General features: G+C 36.1%; 1 pseudogene; it reads right to left on the minus strand.

Annotated features, from left to right (window-relative positions):
- Positions 1-1,545: 1,545 nt before the first annotated feature.
- On the minus strand, positions 1,546-10,667 carry LOC102484848 (cytochrome c oxidase subunit 7C, mitochondrial pseudogene; annotated as a pseudogene).
- Positions 10,668-13,247: the final 2,580 nt, after the last annotated feature.

The following is a 13,247-nucleotide window of genomic DNA, read 5'->3' on the forward strand; positions in this document are numbered from 1 at the left end:
GAATACAGGACTTGTTATGATTCTAGACAAATTTTATGGCTTTTTTAAAATAAATCTGTGAAGAATATCTCTGGAGTTTGAGAATGCATTAAATTGATAGATTAATTTGGATTTGTCATATTGATTACATCAATTCTTCAAATCTAGGAACATGGAATGTCTTTCTGCCTTTTTGTGTTATTTTCAATTTCTCTTTTCAGTTTTTCCTAATTTTCCTTGTAAAAGTCTTTAACTTCTTTGGTTAAGTGTATTCCTAGACTTTGTGTGTGTGTGTGTGTGTGTGTGTGTGTGTGTGTGTGTGTGGCTATTGTAAATGGGATTGCTTTCATCAATTCTACCCCAGTCTGTTCATTGTTGGTGTATATAAATGCTACAGATTTATATGATAAATTTGTATTGTACCCTTTACTGTTTTCATTTATTGCTTCCAGGAGTTTTATTGTGGATTCTCTTAGGTTTTCACTGATTATAATTATGTCATCTGCAAACAGAGATAATTTCGCTTCTTTACCCATTTGTATGTCTTTTATTTTGTTCTTTAGTCTGATTTCATTGGCTTAAACTTCCAGTACTATATTAAAAAAGAGTGGGACAAGTGGGCATGCTTGTCTTCTTCCATTTTTTTTTCCAGTATGATGCTAGCCATAGGTTTTTCATATATGACTTTTAGTTTTGTGAAATGACCTTTCTATGCCAATTTTGTGAGGATTCTTAATCATGAAGGGATATTGTCTTGAATATTTTATCAAATGCTTTTTCTGCATCAGTTGATTTGATGTGGATTCTTTCTTTCTTTTTTCTTTATTTTTCTTTTTAAAGTTTTTTCCATAGGGCATGTGCACTCACTGTAAAGAGACAGAGGAAACAGTAAGAGGGAAAGTGAAAAATCACTGCCTGGGAGGGTCACCATGCCACAATCCCTTTTCCTACTTTTTCCTTCTGGGATTGTGGGCATGAGCACACATGTGACTGGTATAATTTTATTTTTTAAAATTTATTTTTAAATTTCAAATATTTTACTTTTTTCAGTCTAAACAAGACTAATGCTGATCACTAGTACATTTATCAAGGTAAAAATTTCAAGTTATATGCCTAAAGAGAAAAAAAATGAAGTTCCTAAGTAATCAACCAGAAATTGATGTGTATACAATATTGTTTTTTCTCATGATCTATCACTCACAGAGAAAAAAAACATTTATTCCTTCACAGGGGAAGACTACAAGTATCTTTTTCTCTCTTTAAATTAAAAATTACAGAACCCAAGTCAAATTTACATTTCTCCTTTATAACATACACAGCCAACAATGTCCTGACACAGGAATCAAAAATAAATTCTTGGAATTTATGACCATAAAAACATGATAAATCACACACAATTCCTCATGAAGAAACTAATTTGGTAATATTATCCAAAAAATAAAGGAAGGACATGTTTAATAATCATATCTTTATTTCAGAAAAGAGGCATTACACATGCAGATCATAAGTTTATTTACAAACATATTCAGTACGCTGAGTTTAAGAGTTTGATTCATTTTTCAGAGATTGTGACTGCGCCTCTTAAAATGTTTTTCATATCTATTAAATGGATGAATTAAAACATCCTTATTTCTTAAGTAGTTGGTGTCTTACTATAAAGAAAGGTGCAGCTAATCCAGATCCAAAGTACAAAATCATCATAACAAGTAACCGCCACTTGCTTTCCACTGAAAATGGCAGATTCTTTCCCGGGCCCTCCTCATAGTGGCTCCTACTGACCACGGAGGTCCTGAACCTGTGGATGCTCTGTCCCAGTGTGGTGCTTCTGGAAGCTCTGTGAGATGCTCACAGTCCGAAGACGAAAGAAACTGCGGCACCGCAACAACCCCTTCCTTTCTCACAACCTTGTTCTCTAGCTACCGTGACTGGTATGATTTTAAACCCTCTAGTTCTAGGACACAAACTGCAATCAGCCATGTGGGAGTCTGGTGCCTTAATTGATAAGTCACCTGCTGACCCTGATTGCATGGTTTTTATCTTTCCGTCTGTTAATATGATGAGTTACAGGTATTGTTTTGTGTATGTTGAACCACTCTTGCATCCTTGGGATAAAGCCCACCTAGTCATGATATATGATTTTTTTTTTTTTTTTTTGAGAAAGATTTTTTTCTATAGTGCCATGCTGGAGAGACAGAGAGATAGAAAGAGAGAAATCATCCCCCTCCAGGGCAAATGGCCATGCCATAATCTCTTCTCCATTCTGCTCTTGGGATCCTGGACATGCATGCACATGAGCTGACATGAGTTTTTGTTTTTTGGAGAGGTTTTCGCTATAGGGCATGTGCGCTCGCCAGACAGAAAGAGAGATACAAAGAGACCGAAAGGGAGAAATCACCTGCCAGGGAGGATGGTCATGCCGCAATCCCTTCTCCTCCATTCTCCTCTCGGGATCTTGGGCATGCATGCACACACCCCCGGCATGAATTTTAAGCCACCGGGTCCGGGACGCAAACCGTGGTTGACTACGTGGGAGTCCAGCGACATAGCCATTACGATAACTGCTGGTTCCCAAGCTGACATGAGTTTTTAAGCCACCAGATCCTGGACTCCTACCACAGATGACCACATGAGAGACTAGTACCTTAACAACTATGCCACCTGTTGGCCCCAGCATCTGAATTTTTTAATGTGTTGGTGGATACAATTTGTATCTTGTTGAGAATTTTTGCCTCTGTATTCATCAGATATTGGTCTGTAATCTTTTTTTTTTAATGTCCTTTTCTGCTTCATAAGATGAATTTGGGAGGGTTCTTTCCTTTTGCATCTTTAAAAATAGTTGTGTAGAATGGGGGGGTAGCTCTTTAAAAGTTTTGTAGAATTCAGAAATGAAGCCATCTGGACCTGCGATTTTCTTTGATGGGAGACTGATTCAACCTCATTGCTTGTTATTGGTCTAGTCAGGCTTTCTATGTTTTCCAGATTCAATTTTAGTAGACTCTATGTGGCCAGGAATTTGTTTATCTCATCAGGATTTTCTTGTTTGTTGGTGGACAGTCACTCTTAGTATTCTCTCATGGTCTTTTGTATTTCTGTTATATCTGTTGTAATATCACTTATTTTATTGCTGGTTTGATTTATCTGGTTCCTTTCTCTGTTTTTCTTGATTAACCTTGATAACAGTGCGTCAATTTTGTTTATTTTCCTAAAGAACCAGCTTTTGGTTTAATGTATTTTCTGTGTAGTTTTCTTTTTAAATTTTCTATTTCATGTATTTCTGCTCTAATATTTATTATTTTTCTTGATGTTTTTGTTGTTGTTTCTCCAGTTCCCTGAGATGTGTCACTAGATTGTCTACTTGCAACCTTTCTTTTCTTTTTTTTTCTCATAGACACCAATTGCTATGAACTTCAAACTTTTAAACTGCTTTTGCTGTGTGCATCGGTTACGAAAACTTGTGTGCCCATTATCATTGGCTTCAATAAATCTTTTGATTTTGGTCTTAATATTTTCACTGGTTTCAAAGTCATTCATGAGTAGATTGTTTAATTTCCATGCATTTGTGTACTTTCAAGGGTTTTTTTCTGCATTTAATTTGAAGTTTAATTCCATTTTGGTTTGAGAAGATGCTGGATATAGTTTCTTTTTTTTTTTCTTTTTTTTTTTTTTTGAGGGTCGCAGGAATTTAATGGTCAATGCAATCCTTTTTACAATATTAACTGAAGAAAAGTGGGTGTCCTTTAAAGATTCTTTTAAGATGAGGAAACAGGACCAGCCCATGGTGGGGGCGGGGTGGTGAGGGCAGCTGGATCCCACATGGCCACCTGCAGAGCTGAGTCCCAGACTCCATGGCTTGAGAAACACTCCAGGCATAGTTTCTATACCTTTGAATTTGTAAAGGCTTGTTTTGTGCCCTGTCATGTGGTCAGTCTTCGAAAACGTTCCATGCAGGGGTGAGTAAAGTGTATTTTGTGATTGTTGGGTGGAAAGTTCTATAGATGTCTGCCAAATCCATTTGACTTATGATATTGTTTGGGTCTTTTGCTTATTTTTTGTGTAAATGATCTGTATAAAGGAGACAGTGGAGCATTGAGATCCTCAACAATTAGCGTGTTGTGATCTATCTCTCCCTTTAGATCTAGCAGTCTTTCTGTCACATATTTGGGTGCCGAATTTTTGGGTGCATAGATATTTATAAGTGTTGTGTCCTCTTAATGAATTAGTCCTTTTAGTGCTGTATAGGGTCCTTTGTCTCTTCTTACTGTTTTTGTCTTAAAGTTCATTTTGTCTGATATTAGTATGGCAAATGTGGTCTTTTTTTTTTTTATTATTTCCACTTGTTTGGTGTATCTTTTTCCATCTCTTCACTTTCTTTTGTTTGCCTTTACCCATAATGTATATTTCTTGCAAGCAGTATATGTCTTTTAATTAGTTAATTTAATCCATTAACATTCAACATTATTATCGATATTTGCACACTTATCCCAGCCATTTTGTTAGTCATTTTTTTATTCTCTTGTTTCCATTTGCTTCTCTTTAGTTTTCCTGATATATTATGGTACTCTCTTCAGTATTTGAGGAGTTGATCTAGTGTTGGTAAATTCTTTCAGTTTTGATTATCTGAGAATGATTTATTTGTTTTCTTCATTTGATGGATAATTTTGTCAGGTATAATATTCTTGGTTAAATTGCTCTTCTTTTAGGACTTCTATTCTTTCCTTGCTTGCATCGTTTCAGTTGAGAGATCTGATATTAGCCTAATATGATAGCCTTTGTAAGTAACTTGATGTTTCTTTCTTGCCATTTTTAGATTCTTGTCTTTTTCTTTGATTTTTATTTGTCTGGCTATAATAGGTTGCAGAGAGGATCTTCTTACATTGCTTCTGTTAGGAGTTCTTTGTATTTCCTGGGTCTGGATGTCTGAGTATTTCTCAAGGTTTGGAAAGTTTTCTGCAAATATTTTAAGAAATACATTTTCTATGCCCTTATGATTCTTCTCATTCTAAAACACCAGTTATTCAGATATTTGGGTGTATAATGATCTTTAGTATTTCTCATATGTTATCCTCTATTTTTTGTTGTTGTCATTTTTTTCATTCTTTTTGGTGGTTTTGTGTAAGTCAGAGATTTTGTCTTCTAGATTCAAGATTCGATCTTCTGCATGGTCCAATCTGCTATTAATACTTTCAAGGGAGGTTTTGATTTTCTATATCGCAGTCTTCATCTTTGGAAATTCTGTTTGATTCTTTTTTTATTGTGTCTATCTCTTCCTTCAAGTCATGAAATGATTTCCTCATGTCTTGGCATTGGTTTCTCTTGCATCTCATTTAGTTCTGTTGCTATGAATATTCTATATCCTTTTTCTGACATTTCTGTGAGTTATATTGTACTGTCTTTGGAAGATGAGAAGTCGTTGTGTTCTTTTGAGGGAGAAGTATTTCCTTGCTTATTATATTTCTTATGCCTCTGCAATCATTTTTAGTCATCTGATGAACTGGATGCTTCTTCCTATTTTTTTGAAAGTTCTGTAGTGTCGGGGGGAAAGAGCCACTCTTCTTCTAAGCTGTGTTTGTGGTAGAATGCTGCATCTTTCCATCAGAGTAGGGCGTATCTAGCCAGGTTCAAGTGCTTAAATCTTCTAACAACCTCTCAGGATGAGATGCACCTGGAACTGAGCTGGAACTATTTAACTAAAGAAAGAAGCATAAGTTGTGTGCTATACTGTGTTTGGTACCCAGGCCAGTGAAATCTGGAATCTGAAAATAGCTCATTTCCTGGATTTCTGCTGTGCTTGTGGATGAAATTCAGGAAGACAATGGTATGGTGTAGGATGGGAAAGAATCCAGATGCACACCTGGGTAGCAGAACACTGGCAGAGAACTTCCTGGCCTCTTTCTCTCAGCAGCTTGCTCCCTGGGTTTCTACTATATGAATAGGTGGAACTTGGTCAAACTAGGGGCATTTTTGATGGGATTTTGCCATTTTATGAGCCTCATGCTCTAGTCTCTCCATTAACTAGTATTATGGGTAATGTGCTAGCCTATTTAGGTTAGTTTGGGAACCAAACTGTGACTCCTCATGCAGTTCAGCCTAATGGAGCAGTATCCTATCATGTGTACCACTGTGGTTGGGCCAGAGAAAAATCTTTATGATTCTGGATTATCAGTGGTTTCTTAGATACTACACCAAAAGCACAAGCAACAAAAGAAAAAATTAAGTTGGACATTATCAAAATGAAAAACTTTTGTGATGATACCATTGAGAAAACATGGGTCAGTTCTGTAGAACAATGGTTAAGTGCTGTGCATTTGGAGCTGGACCCTGTCCCGACCCGCGGGATAGTCAAACAGGTTCCCTGGGGGAGGGAGTGAGAGATGAGACAAACACATGCACACACAATACGAGATGCTGATCAAGTCTTCTTCTTCCTCTGTCTTCCTTTTATTGAGGAGAAATGGCTAGTTATATACAGCTGGTGGGCACCAATTTATTGCCCGAAATGCAAATGAGATAGAACAGCATGAACCAATCATTGGTCTGGGTGGATCTCTCCCGTTGCCTAGAAACCCAACCACTTCTGAGGAGAACAGTTGGTCACATGATTTCTGAGGTTTGCTCAGTGAGGAAGTGAAGCCTAATGGTTTCCAAGATGGTGGATAGCTCAAGATGGCGGATAGCTCAAGATGGCTTCCGTATGCAGTGCCTGCCACAGGACCCCACATGACTGAGAAATGTTTGAATCTCCATCCCAGTGTCCTGAAAAACAGACTAAGAATGTGTGCCCAAAACTCTGATAGAAAGGAGAGATGAAAGTAAAGAGATTGTGGGGTCCAGCAGGTGATGTGGTAGTTAAGGTACTGGATTTCCACATAGCCACCTATGGTTCAGATCCTGGACCTGATAACTTGTTTTCTTACTCCCTCCCTCCCCCTGCCACCTCTCTCTCTGGTTAAATTAAAATAAAATAATAATAATGATAGTGAGTACAATGAAATGCATCATTTTTTTTAAAGTGAAAAAAGTAGAAAAGGAATTGTGATACGACAGTGCCCCATTGCGGAGCAGTGCTTTCTAACACTCTCTTCTCTCGGGTGTTTGGGCCCTCTGACAAAAAAAGAAAAGAAAGAAAAAAAATCAGGATAAAATATTTACAAACTAAAAAAAATTATAAATCATATATATGATAAGGAACCTTTATCCAGAATATTTAAGGAACTCTTACAATTCAGGCTGACTCTAGAGCCTGGTGGTTACAGCAGCCAGATCCCACATGGCTGACCTTGTGATTTAAGTCCTGAACCTGGTGGCCTGAGGAATACACAGGGTGCATATGTGTGTGTAGCCAAGGTTTGTCACGAAGGAAGGGAGAGATGGAAGATAAGGGTTATGTTGTGACCACTCCTCATGGGGGAGAGTACTTTTTTCTCTCTCTTACTCTCTGTCTTTCTGTCTCTCTGGAAAGCACATGAACCTTCTAGCAAAATAATAATATGATAATAATAACATTTACAGCTCAACAATGGACAAATAGCCCAATTTAAAAATAAGCAAAGGTTTTTTTTTTTTTCTTTTTTGCTATAGGGCGCGTGTGCTCGCCAGACAGAGAGACAGAGAGAAAGAAAGCGAAAAATCATCCCCCAGGGGGGATGGTCACCCCACAATCCCTTCTCTTCCATTCTCCTCTTGGGATCTTGGGCATGCACGCACATGCGCCCGGCCTGTGCTAACTGCTGGTCCCAAAATAAGCAAAGGTTTGTAGTAGACATTTATTAAGGAAGATATACAAATAGCCAACAAGCATATGAAAAGATGCTCAATATCATTAGTCATTAGGGAAATGTAAGTTAAAACTATAATAAGGTAATACTTCATATCCTTTAGAATGTCTAGATTAAAAAAATATTAACAAATATTAGTGACTGTGTGGAGAAACTGAAAACCTTACATATTGTTGGTCAGATTTCAGAACAGAGATGTTATTTTGCAAAATAGTTTGGCAAGTTTTCAAAATGCTAAACATAGAGTCACTCTATGATCCAGCAATTCCTTTCTCAGGAGACGTGAAAACAGGTCCACATAAAAATGTGTACATCAATGTTCTAGCAGCATTACTAATCATAACCAAAAAGTAGAAGACAACCCAAATGTTCATTAACTGATGAAAAGGTGGTACATTTGTACAATGTAACCTGATTCGTCTTTAAAACTAAATACAGCCCTGATTAGTTCCATAACATGAATGAACCTCAAAAACATTATCCTAATAAGCCAGACACAAAAGGCCAGATATTATATGACTTCATTGATATGATATGTCTAGAATAGGTAAATCCATACATACAGAAAGTAAATTTGAGGTTTCCAGAGGTTGTGGAGTCTGGAGGAAATACTGCTAAAAGGTAAGAAGACTCTTCATGGGTTGACAAAAATGTTCTAAAATGAGGCAGTTGGAAATATCTGCATAATTTTGTGAATATACTAAAAACCACTTAGTGTTACACTTTCAATGGATGAATTTTAAAAGTATGTTAATAAAATCTCAAAAAACTGCATTGCAAACTATGTGCTTTGACTGTGAAACAAAACAAAATACACACAGGTACACATATGTACACACACATACACAGACCTTATTTATAGAGGGATTAGGTATTTAGTTCATTAAAAAAAAAAAGTACAGAGCTATAAAACAACCTTCTTGCCAGAATCCCATAATCCTTCAATGAAGCATGACCTGACAAGTGACAGGCAACCTTCAGGGTTAGGGATAAAACATTTAGGTGACAGAGCTATTTGGGGTTCTCAAGTTATATAATATGGTTTACTTTTAAGGCAGTTTAACTATTCTTGCAAATGACAGTCTATCCATAAACTAAACTTCACAATGATTGCCTGCTATGTCATTGTATGCAGTGACACTCATTAAACAAAACCCAAGTGTTGCGTGTCTTAGCATGTTTGCCAACACCAAGCTTCCTTTTTGGGTCTCTGTGTGAGTCTGATGGGGATATTTCTTTTAGCCAGGCAGTGTCAACCCTGTGCACAGTCCATTTTGACTCATTGATAATAGGACTCTTCCTACATCCTGTCCTTGGCACAGGATGTCTTTTTAATGTATATTAAGCCTTCTTATCTATATTAAAGTATATTCTTTTGCTGATCTTCCTTGACAATCGCCAACCTAAAAATTGTAAAACCCACCTACAACCTACAAGCCTCCCGCCTTCCAGTTGTCTCATTTTTTGGAGCCAGATCAATAGAAAAACATTGCACTAAATTCCACTTTCAAAACCAAATAAAAGGAACCTCCATATCTAAGCACCCCAAGAAAGACACATTTATCTTTCTCTGAACTGATGACTCATATTCGTGTTTAGAAATAAACTACATTAATTATTGAAAATAGAAAGACTCATTATTTAAAGGGCCTATGTGATTCGGTAGGACCCACTAGTAGAATGTCTCTGTTTTCACATTATCTAGATATTGTAATAAAATTCATCTTAGTCACAACACTAAGGATTGTGCAGGCATGTACACCAAGGAGACAGGATGTATGCGTATAACAAATACATTTGTGTATGTATGTATTGGGTTGTCAAAAAGTCTTGATGTATTTGTTCTGTGTTTTTCAAAGGTCAATTATTATATAAGGAACAATGATCGGGACCAGCAGATAGTGTAATGGTTATGTCACTGGACTCCCATGTAGTTGACTGCAGTTTGAGTCCTGGACCTGGCAGATTAACTCACGCCTACTTTTGATGCCATTTGAGGTAAATCATCACATCAGGACCAGAAACATTTGCACACCACATTGTTGCGAACAATCTACTTCACATCACCAGTTGTCAGTCACTTCAAAAAAGGATAATTTTCCTCATGTTTAATGAAAATATCACAGATGTTTATACATGCCATCAAAGTAACTTCTTTGAGATCATGAAGAACCCAAATATTGAACTTGCTTACATATCCCAACTTCTTCTGGTAGTTGTGAATGCTTGGATTATGGATGCTCAATGTTTCTACACTCTTGTATTGCATAATGTAGGTTTGACTCTCTTGGTACCTTTATTTCATTGTCATCAACCTTGGTGGGCCTCCCTTTCCAAGGAGAATCATTGAGATCAAAATCACCAGCATAGAATTTTGTGAAACATCATTGGTCCTGACATTCTTGTAGAGCATTGTTATCACAAGCTTGACATGTGTTCTTCCCTTTATGGAAGTAAAATAGTAAAATGTGGTGAAATGCACAGTTTGATTTTCTATCTTCAACTTATAAAATTTCCAACCTCAACCAAATCACTTTTTTTAAAATTTTTTTAGAATAAAGCTAGAACTGTCAGCTGACAAATAACACAGCAATAACAGATGTGAATGAATCTAGTATTTCCAAAAATGAACTAGCATCATACGTTGCAAAAATTTGTCATGACTTTTCTGACAACCGTGTAATGATCCATTCAAGATAATTAGTGTATCAGTCATCTCAACCATTTGTCCTTCTTTGTATGAAAAACATTCAATCTACTCCCTTATAGTTACTTTGAAATGCATAGCAGGTTTTGCCCTCTGTATTCTTATTACTGCATTTGATAACACTGGAAATTGTTTTTCTTACCTATCTCTAATTTTGTTACTATTGAGCAACCCTCTTCTATACGGCCCACCTCTATCATTCCCATCTTCTAGCAGTCATTCTTCATGTCTCTACCTCTATGAAATTTTGTTTGTTTATTTCATTTTTTCCATTTCCACATATGAAGGAGACCAGGTGGTATTTCTCTTTCAGTGTCTGACTCATTTCACTAAATATGAAGTCCTCAAGGCTCACCCATTTAATATCAAATAACAAGATTTTGTCCTATTAAGAGCTGTACAGTATTCTAATGCGTGTATGTACATAAAAATAATTTTTCTGCCCATTCATTGATTAATTGATACTTAGGTTGATGTCATATCTTAGCTGTTGGAAATGATCACAGTCCTAAGGATTATGCATATACACCAGAGAAGCAGGAAGTCTTGGAGGCCATTTTAGAATTTTGCCTATCATACCAATATTTCTTCTTTTGAAGAAATGAAAGTTCCTCTTCATTCTTAATAGCAAACAAAGACCTTGGGGTAATATTTAATTGAATGATTGTTTTGCATATAACAAAATTCCTGCAAGATTGGGTCCAAGAAAAAGGTTAGATGAAAGAACAGAAAGCACAGTAGCCACGATTTAGTTACAGATAAAAGGTTTATTTTTTAAATTGTTTTTTTAAATTTTTTGTACATTGATTTACTGTAAATCTTTACAGCATACAAAATGAATTTTGACACCCTGAATACGCTATATACTGGTCCAGTCAAAGACATTATCATACAAATTATCATCAACAGAGAATTTTCCATTTGTGTGTCCTTTAAATGTTTTTCCCCCCTTGATTTCCTCTTCCTACCCCATTTTCCATCCTTCTCCTGTACTGTCTTTAGTTTGCTATTATACATATATAATTTCAAGAACAGTAGTTTTAGCTTTAGTGAACTAAAATTTAAAAAGTTAAGAAAAATTGCTTAAGACTTAAAGCAAAGAAAAATGTTAGGATTCTGTTCAAATAGTAGGTCGAGACTAAAAACTCAAAAAACAAATCTGTACAGAGCTAAATTCTAGTAATAAGTGTACTGTCATTTTCTACTGAAAACTTTTTTTTCTCTCTCCATTCCCCTTTTACCAAAGAGAAGCGTAAACTAACTTATTTGCAGAACAATAAGTTTAGTCTCAATTTGGTCTGTTATAAATTTAGTCTCAATTTGGTCAGAATTTGCACAAAGCCCCATAAGAATACTAATTGAGTTAGTTGGCTTTGCTGGAACCTAAAAGGTTTAGTTTTATTTGCATATGCCTTTAAGAAATCTGAATCACTGTAGCATTTCTGGGATAAAGATCATAGGCATTTAATGATCTTTTCTTTATAAAGATACAAATACATTTTTGTAACTCACAGCTACTGTACCAGACCATTAAAAATACAGATAACTTAAAAAAACTGATGTAGAGCACATGCACTCCCTGGAGAGAGACATTAGTTTTATTTGCATATGCCTTTAAGAAATCTGAATCACTGTAGCATTTCTGGGATAAAGATCATAGGCATTTAATGATCTTTTCTTTATAAAGATACAAATACATTTTTGTAACTCACAGCTACTGTACCAGACCATTAAAAATACAGATAACTTAAAAAAACTGATGTAGAGCACATGCACTCCCTGGAGAGAGACAGAGAGAGGAGCATGTAGAGCACATGCTCTCCCTGGAGAGAGACACAGAGAGAGAGAGAGGAGAGACAGAGAGAGAGAGAGAGAGAGAAAGCTCCCTCCAGGAGACATGGCCATGCCTCAATCCCTTCTCGTCTATTTTTTCTATTGGAATATTGAGCATACATGGTACAAACTCCTGGCATGTTTTCTTTCTCTTTTCTTTTCTTTCTTTCTCTCTCCTTTTTAAAAACAATTAATTATTTATTTTGCCATCCTGAGATGGATACCAAACTTGTGCTGTGAAATATTACTTTCCTTGACCAAAAATGAAGATTTTATGTTGAGACTTCCCCTTCCAGATTAATTTCTAGTGGGTAGGGCTACCTCTGTCTCCTGTCCATTTCTCTCTGTCTCTCTGTGTCTTCCTGTGACTTTTAATTCAATAAAAAATAGGTAAAGTATTCTCTGGGCTCTCAAGCCCCTACTTTATTGTGCTAATTGGTGCCTTTCCTATTTCATTTAAGAAAGGAACAAACCCAGGCAAGGCCCGTTTCTGAAATGGATATTGAACTTGACTGTGAAATATTCCTTTTGCATGGTGTGCACCATGTGGTTTTCATTTTGGCTTTTTAAAATTAAAATCTAATGTTTTTTATTATCTTTTTTCTATCTTTTTTTCTTTTTATTTTTTCTTCTTTCTTCTCTAATTCTTTTTCATTTTTCTTTTTCTTATTTGTTGGCTGCTCAGCCTCTATGCACTAAGTGTCTAGACAGTTTCCAGTGAACAGGATCCAAACATCAGAATATCATTAGGGTCAGAATATTCCTCTATTCCTACTGAATCTGATGCACAAAGAGTGAAAATGGAACAGTTCTGCATGCCTCTGAACTCTCAGATAGAACTTCAAGAATTAGAAAAAAGTGCACCATCAATCAGATGACTAGAAATCACCATAGGATCATAAAAAATACAAGAAAGCAAATAAATACCTCTCCTCCAAGGAAAAAGAATAACT

Source organism: Tupaia chinensis, unplaced genomic scaffold (genome assembly GCF_000334495.1).
Source record: "Tupaia chinensis unplaced genomic scaffold, TupChi_1.0 Scaffold000147_1, whole genome shotgun sequence".
NCBI classification, from domain to species: domain Eukaryota; kingdom Metazoa; phylum Chordata; class Mammalia; order Scandentia; family Tupaiidae; genus Tupaia; species Tupaia belangeri.